Source organism: Lepus europaeus, chromosome 2, assembly GCF_033115175.1.
Source record: "Lepus europaeus isolate LE1 chromosome 2, mLepTim1.pri, whole genome shotgun sequence".
In the NCBI taxonomy this organism is placed as follows: Eukaryota; Metazoa; Chordata; class Mammalia; order Lagomorpha; family Leporidae; genus Lepus; species Lepus europaeus.
The window spans coordinates 140,720,102-140,727,788 of record NC_084828.1 but is presented as its reverse complement, the minus strand read 5'-3'; the positions used below and the strand labels follow the sequence as shown (position 1 = coordinate 140,727,788).

Genomic DNA, 7,687 nt, shown 5'->3' with positions numbered 1-7,687 from the left:
CAGAACATGGTGATTCGACGCGAGGTGGACACTTGCAGGCAGAAAATTCCAAGTAGAGGTCAACAGAGATAAAATAGCTGGGTCAAGGGTGTGGATTTGGGAGCCACCCACCATGAAGAAAGGTCACCCGCACTTCCCAGGTAAAGAACAGTGGTGACGATGCTTATCTGTCTCACCCACGGCTGGCTGCGCTAGGGCTAGGGCACCGAGCGGTCACCGGTCACCGCTGACTTCGACCTGATGAGGTCGTCCCCCCCCCGCCAGCGGACCCACACATCTCGGGCTCGAGTCGGACAGCCGCGCGCCTATAGAGGAAGCGGCGGGCCCGGCGCGGGAGCTGGGGACCTTGCGCCGGGCCGCGACCTCCCCCTGGCACTCGGAGACAGAACGGCCGGCGAGCTCTGGGATCAACCCAGGGCCGGATGTGGCCTGCGCCGGAAGGGCAGTCTGGGACAGGCGGGGGCCGGAGGGGGGAACACGGTGGCGAGAATCGCGACGGTTTGCAGCCACATCAAACATGCGCGCCCACCCCCAGCACCGGGATAGGCACCCCCGAGCCAGGCACAGGGTCCTAAAGCACCCGCGCCGGGCCCCGGGCCGTCCCGCTCCGTGGGCCCGAGCCGTGGCGCGCCTCCGCGCAGTCCCGGATCCCAAATGCGCCGTGGTGGGGAGCCCAGAGCCGTGGCCGCGGTCCCGGCGAGCCCGTGGCTGTCGCGCGCCGGGAGCTCCGCGGACCCGCACGGTTCTGCAGGGTCTCCTCGGCCTCCCCCAGGCAATCGCCGCTCTAACCCCCACCCCTTGGCGCCCGCGGTCACAGCCCGGCTGCCCCTCCGGGCCGCCTCCTGGGAGGAGCTCGAGGGCGCCGGGCACGGAGCGCGGCGGGGGCGGCAGGGGGCGCTGCGGGACCCCGCGTTGCCCCGCGGCCCGTGCGCGCCGCCCTCGCCTCCCCTCGCACCGGGAGGAGCTGGCGGAGGGCGGCGAGCGGGGCGCGCAGCGGCGGAGCCGGAGCTGGGCCGGACCATGGGCGGTGAGTGCGGCGCCCGCCCGGGCGGTGGCGGTTGGGGCTGAGCGGCGTGGCGCTCGGGGCCGGCGGGCATTCGGAGGCGGGGGTGGGGACACTGAGGGGGTCCCCGCGACGCAGCAGTGGGCGTGGGGCTGCTGTGGGGTTCCAAGCTTGGGCGCCGAATCCCACCACCGACCGGGCATGTCCCCTGAAGACCCCCGACTCACGGGCCCTCCCCCTCCCAAGCTATTCTCCTGCTTGCTCTGAGTGCCAACCCGGGGCCCCCGGCCCCGCGCCCCTCTCCACGCCGGGCACCGTCTAACGCGCCTGCCCATTCCCGGCTGGCCCAGCCCGGAGTCCCCTGCTCCTGCGCCCCCAGCCCCGCGCCTCTCCTGCGAGCCTGTCTCCCTCTGGTGCCTGCACGGCTCCCGCGCTCCAGCTGCCCGATTCCGGCCGCAGTGCCAGCTCCGGGCTCCCGGTCCCGGGCATTCCCCAGCCGGCCCGCGTCCAGGTGAGAAGACGGACGCCAAGTTCGGCTCGGCCTTTCGCGGGGGCGGGGCTGGCGTCTCCCGGAGCCCCGGGTCGGGCCTCGGAGCAGGTCGGCGTTCCTGGGCGCAGACCCCTCGGCCTTGGCTTTTGTTGGAGAACTTGCCCACGTTGCGATATATTAAAGACTCTGGCTTTGTCACACACACACACACACACACACGTACGGGTTTGCGTCTAGCAGGTAGCATTCTTTATGACTGTCGCCACCTGCCAAGCTGTTCCTGTGGACGGTGAAGGATTGGCGGGGCAGGGGACGTGGAGCCCAGTTTTCCCGCTTGTGTTTTGAGTGTGGGGCTTCGAAGGGGCTCCATGGGTTGGAGACTGTCGCCTTGTGGGTGGCCCGTGTCTTCATGGGCAGGCAAGGGGCCATTCAACAAGTGCAATGGGATCAGGTTTGGGTGGGGATGGGGAAGTGTATTGTGAATGGCCTGGCAGGCCCTTCCCGGCTTGGGCACTTCTGCTATTTACAAACAGTGCCCCGTGTAGCCCTTCCAACGTGAGGCTGTAGGGCAGCCATTCCTCCTCAGAGGTGCTGGTGCCCAGGGGGTTGGGGGGACAGTTGTGCAAAGAGGATTGGAAGCAGATGGCTCGAGAAGCCTCCAGGTCCCTGGAGAGCAGTGGAGATGGCAGCCTGAAAGCCAGTGTGTGACTCGCCCGTCCCTTCTCTTTCATTAAGTCTTGGATTCAATTAATTGCCTATCTCAGAGAAAGGACACGTCCGGGGGACTTCTCTGTCAGAGGTTGTCTCCTGGCAGCCCTCCCTCACGGAGGCCGGGGGAGGCTGTGTTTGGGCATGGGGGACAGGGTGGGTCCCTGGCCTTTGGAACAGGGAGCTCTGAGCCTTTGTGGAGCTAAACTGTCAGTACTCCCTTCCCTACAGCTCAATATGCCTCCACCCTTGAATAGATAAAGAAGTAGCCAGGATTGCACTGCCCAGCAGCCCCCCCACCCCACCCCAGTGTCCACAAATTGCTGGGGGTGATGCTTGCCTCTCAGCACACTGCTGTCTGATGAGCTGCTGACCACCAGGTGCCCAGGAGGTCAGGAGCACCTTCGGGGTGGAGAGAAATCATGGCTGTGGCCCGAGCATCCGGCCGGGAACTCCTTGCCCTCTGTGCATTGGTGCTCAGGGCTCGTGAAAAGTAGAGAGGTGGCTCCTCTTCCTGAATCAGTCCGAGACCTCCACCCATGCTTTCCCACCCCGCTGTGCTCTTCAACAGGTTATTCTTAAATTCCTTTATTTCTTTTTTTTTTAAAAGATGTATTTATTTATTTGAAAGGCAGAGTCAGAGAGAGAAGTCTTTCATCTGCTGGTTCACTCCCCATATGGCCACAACGGCTGGAACTGGGCCAGAGCCAGGAGCCAGGAGCTTCCTCTGGGTCTCCCACATGGGTGCAGGGATCCAAGCACTCAGGCCATCTTCTGCTGCTTTCCCAGGCCATTAGCAGGGACCTGGATCAGAAGTAGAGCAGCCAGGTCTTCAACCAATGCCCATATGGGGTGCTGGCACTGCAGACAGCAGCTTTATCCACTATGCCACAGTGCTGGCCTCTATTTTTAACTTAAAAAAAAAATCCATAAAATGTAATCTTGCTGGATACACACTGTGTGTGTGTGTACACCCTAGAGGGCAGGGGTGAGGGACAGGTAGAGAGAGCCCAGGCTCTGGCAACTGGGGCTGTGACCTCACTGGGAACTCCAGGGTTTCCATGAAGGAAATCAGCTGTCCCCATCCCAGGAGTCAGGGTGAGGGGGTCGTGGGCACTCCAGGGAGCTCCTGCCTTGGGCGCCCAAGGGAGATGCATCCACTTGGACAGCCCCATGCAGAGGGCTAGGAGCCCTCTCTGGCCATGTGGCTTAAGGCTCTGTTGGTTGGGAAGAGACTGGAGGTGGGGACAATGCTTTGGTCTGCCAGAGGTGGTAGAGACCTGGGCTCTTCTGTCCCTGCCAGGCCAGCCCGAGGGAGTGCAGCCAGGGGCTGAGCCCGTCCGAGTGCCCAGTACCCCTTTGTGTTCAGGTGTCCCTCCAGGAAGGGCTAGGATTCAGAATGCCACTTGGATGTGGGGACCTGCGCTGTCCCTGGCTGTCAGGAATTTATCTCTCTTCCCCAGCCTCTGTGTAGGTCTGGCTCTCACCCAGAATTCGTGCAGCTGCTGGAAGTCTGTGTGCTGGAAGAGGTGTGATTAATGCCTCCCGTTTGTGAGAGAATGAGAGGACTCGCTGGAAGTGGGGCAGGGAGTAGAAAGGGCAGGAGGCTGTTCGAGGTCCTGAGAACTCAGACGAAGAGATCTCAGGAGCTCGGGTGGTGGATAAGGGAGCAGCCTGTGTGCTAGTGTAGACGCTCCTGTTAGATAGGAAAACCGACCCTGTCAGGAGCTGTGAGCTCAGTCCATGTCTCCCGCATGGCTGGCAAGGATGCAAGGGCCTGAGCCATCCTGTGCTGCCTCTAGGCATGCATTAATGGGAACCCGGATGGGAACAGGGCGGGGACTTGAGCCCAGACACTCGGATATGGAATGGGGGCATCCCAAGCAGCATCCTCAGCACTGTGTCAAATGCCTGTCCTTGTTTTAAGTTCCGGAATGCAGAGTGTGTCCCTCTGGAAAGGGTGGGTCTGGCCCCCGGGAGCCTCCTCACACCTGAGATGCTGAGGGCAGGGGCCACAGGAAAGCAGCTCAGAGAGCCTGGGGGACGAGAGGGAACAGCCTTCCAGTGGGGCAGTGGCCTTTGGACAGAGCAGCCTTCCAGGAATCCCTCTTGAACCTGTTGGGCTGCCTCCTGGCTAGATTAAGGGCCATGGGAGCCCCTCAACCTGGAGCTACTGCTATTCAGCATAAGGGGGCACCTAGGAAGCCAGAGCAAATTGCAGTGTTGTTCTGGGTCCGAAAGGCAGTGGGCCATGGTCGGCTCACTGAGCCGCAGACCAACCTGCTTCCCTCCACGCCAGAACCCCAGGCTGTCCTGACCCGCCTCTGTCCTTGATTGGAGAAGCCATGGGCTTTTTTTTTTTTTTTTAAAGATTCTGTTTATTTGAAAGGCAAAGTTAGAGAGAGAGAGAGAGAGTGAGAGAGAGAGAAATCTTTCGTCCACCATTTCACTCCCCAAATGGCTGCAACAGCCCGGACTGGGCCAGGCTGAAGCCAGGAGTAGGGAGCTGGATTGGAAGTGGAACAGCTGGGACTCGAACTGGCACCTGTCTGGGATGCTGGTGCCACAAGTGGCAGCTTATCCTGCTGTGCCACACCACCAGCCCCCTGGCACTGGCTTTGGGGAAAAGATGAGTCTCTAATGAAGCGAGGGACAACCCCAGGAGCCTGGAACAAGTTGGTGATTGAAAGTCATCAAAAAGCCCCGGAGGAACTGGCAGAGGAGGTCCTGAGGCGGCCTTGGCTGCTTCCCCAGGCCTGCATGCACCCATCCTTGCCGGGTGCTTGGGCTGGAGGATGGTTTGAGCAGTGGAGACATGGGGGGAGGCGCTTCCTGCTTCTCTTTCTGTCTGCGGTTGCTCCCCCAGTTACTCCTGTTTCTGGTTACAAGGCCCTTTTTGTCATCTGCCTGCCACCCCCTGTGTGACCTTTGTTGGGGAGAGCTGTCGTCAAGGACATGGGCACCAGAGCTTTTGGAAACAGATGCAGATGAAAAGTGGTGACCTGGCTTTGGCCCACGCCCCGCCCCTCCTTCCACCTCGGTTTGTGGTGAGAGGCCTCGTTCACACCAGCTTAATGGGTAGATCAAGTGCTGTTTGTCCTCCCTTATCTGGAGACCTGGGTCTTTCCCAGCTAGCAAACCACAGCTGGCTGTCCGAGGCCTGCCTCGCTCCCCTGTCCGACACCACCCTTCAGGCCTTCAGAGATGCCACATCACCTCAAACGCTTTAATTATAAAACGAACGTTTTCCTCTGCCGAGTTTGACGTCTGCACATAGAGAGTCTGAAGTTAAAATAAAACCTTTGCTATCTGGTTAACTCTTTGTGCTTCTAACAGGAAAGAGGCATTAGGCTCCCGGGAGGGAGAGGTTATTAAAGTTACAGCAGCACCGTCGGGAAGCTCAGAAATCGTTCTGGAGGGACACAGTCTTGCCCAAATGACTGTCACACTTGGAAAACCAGAACTGAACCACGGGGAGAAGTAGGTAGGAGCTTCCTGAAAAGTGTAGACGAGTCTAGAAATCTTGACAAGCAGAGATGAGTGATCGGTATTTCACATCCTAGCTCTTTTCCTGAAATAGATTCATTGTTGTACGTTAGACTGAGGCAGCGCATTGGCCCGTAAGTAGGCAAGCAGGTTCATGATTCCTCCCGGCACGTCCGGGCTCCGCTCCGAGACAGGGAGACGCTCTTCAGCGTAACGAAGGCTTCCCGTGGAATTCAGGCTGCCGGAGCAGGGAAGTCCCGGGGGGCCTGGGTGCCCTTGAGTTTCAGGATGCAGGGGCCTGCCCCAGCCGCGGTGCCTGAGTCATCTGGAATGAAGGCGGCCTCCTGCTGGAGGGTGAAAGTAGGCGTTGCCATCTTCTCATGTTCTGCAGGTCAAGCAAACTGCGTGTGTGTGGTGTGTGTGTGTGTGGTGTGTGTGTGGTGTGTGTGTGGTGTGTGTGTGTGGTGTGTGTGTGGTGTGTGTGTGGTATGTGTGTGGTGTGTGTGTGTGGTGTGTGTGTGGTGTGTGTGTATGTGTGTGTGGTGTGTGTGTGGTGTGTGTGTGGTGTGTGTGTGTGGTGTGTGTGTGGTGTGTGTGTGGTGTGTGTGTGTGGTGTGTGTGTGTGTGGTGTGTGTGTGGTGTGTGTGTGGTGTGTGTGTGGTGTGTGTGTGGTGTGTGTGATACATGTGGTGTGTGGTATATATGTGATGTGTACATGTGTGTGGCATGTATGTGTGGTGTGTGTTTGTATGTGCTGTGTAGGTCCCTGTGTGGTGTGTGTGTACATGCGTGGTGTGTATATGTGTGTGGCATGTGTGGTGTATGTGTGTGGTGTGTGTGTGTATGTGTGTGGTATGTGTATGTGTGTGTGGTGTGTGTGATACATGAGGTGTGTGGTGTATATGTGATGTGTGCATGTGTGTGGCATGTGTGTATGTGGTGTGTAAGTCCCTGTGTGGTGTGTGTGTAGCATGTGTGATGTGTATGTATGTGTGGTGTGTGTGGCGTGTGGGTGTGTATGTGTGTGGTATGTGTGTACATGCGTGGTGTGTATGTGTGTGGCATGTGTGGTATGTGTGTACATGTGTGGTGTGTATATGTGTGTGGCATGTGTGGTGTGTGTGTGGTGTGTGATTTGTGTGTATATGTGTGTGGTGTGTATATGTGTGTATGTGTATGTGGCATGTGTGGTGTGTGTGTGGTATGTGTGGTGTGTGTGGTGTGTGCGTGTGCATGTGTGGTGTGTGTAGTGTGTGCATGTGGTGTGTATGTATGTACGGTGTGTACATGTGGTGCGTGTGTATGTATGTGGTGTGTGTGTAGTGTGTATGTGTGTGTGGCGTGTGCATGTGGTATGTAGTGTGCATGTGTGGTGTGATTTGGTGTGTGTATGTATGTGGTGTGATATGGGATGTGTATGTGTGTGGTATGTATGTGTGTGGTGTGTGTATGTGGTGGGGGTGTGGTGTGTGTGGAGGGGTGTGGTGTGTGTGGGGGGGTGTGGTGTGGTGTGTGTGGAGGGGTGTGGTGTGTGTGGGGGGGTGTGGTGTGTGTGGGGGTGTGGTGTGGTGTGTGTGGGGGTGTGGTGTGTGTGTGGGGGTGTGGTGTGGTGTGTGTGGAGGGGTGTGGTGTGTGTGTGGGGGGGTGTGGTGTGGTGGGGGGGGTGTGGTGTGGTGCGCCACGCCACCAGCGCCTCCTGCAGAGACTGCTCAGGGGCTGTGGGTGCAGAGGTTCCACTGGGCGCTTGGTGCAGGGGCCTGAGTGTGCTGTGTTGGGTGCCCATCAGATGCACAGAGATGGTGGATGTAGGATGATGGGGGCAGGACTCTTAGGTCTGTGTCCTCGTGGAACAGAGGCTGCAACACTTCGGTTCCTAGCGAAGGACACAGACCTACTTCCAGGTGCTCGCCTGGCCCTTGGCCACTTGTTACGGCCAGGAGGGGCCGGGCTGGGGCCTGGAAGAGGGTGACCAAGAACACGCTGGGAGGGGGCTGATGCTC

General features: G+C 59.0%; 1 protein-coding gene across 1 annotated transcript in view; it reads left to right on the top strand.

Annotated features, from left to right (window-relative positions):
• Positions 1 to 948: 948 nt before the first annotated feature.
• The window catches only part of PXYLP1 (2-phosphoxylose phosphatase 1), a 69,478-nt gene continuing 62,739 nt past the window's right edge, over positions 949 to 7,687 (top strand). Inside the window, exon 1 of the mRNA XM_062213992.1 lies at positions 949 to 1,027. The gene's annotated coding sequence lies outside the window, so the exon portion shown is untranslated. The remainder of the gene's footprint in view (positions 1,028 to 7,687) is intronic.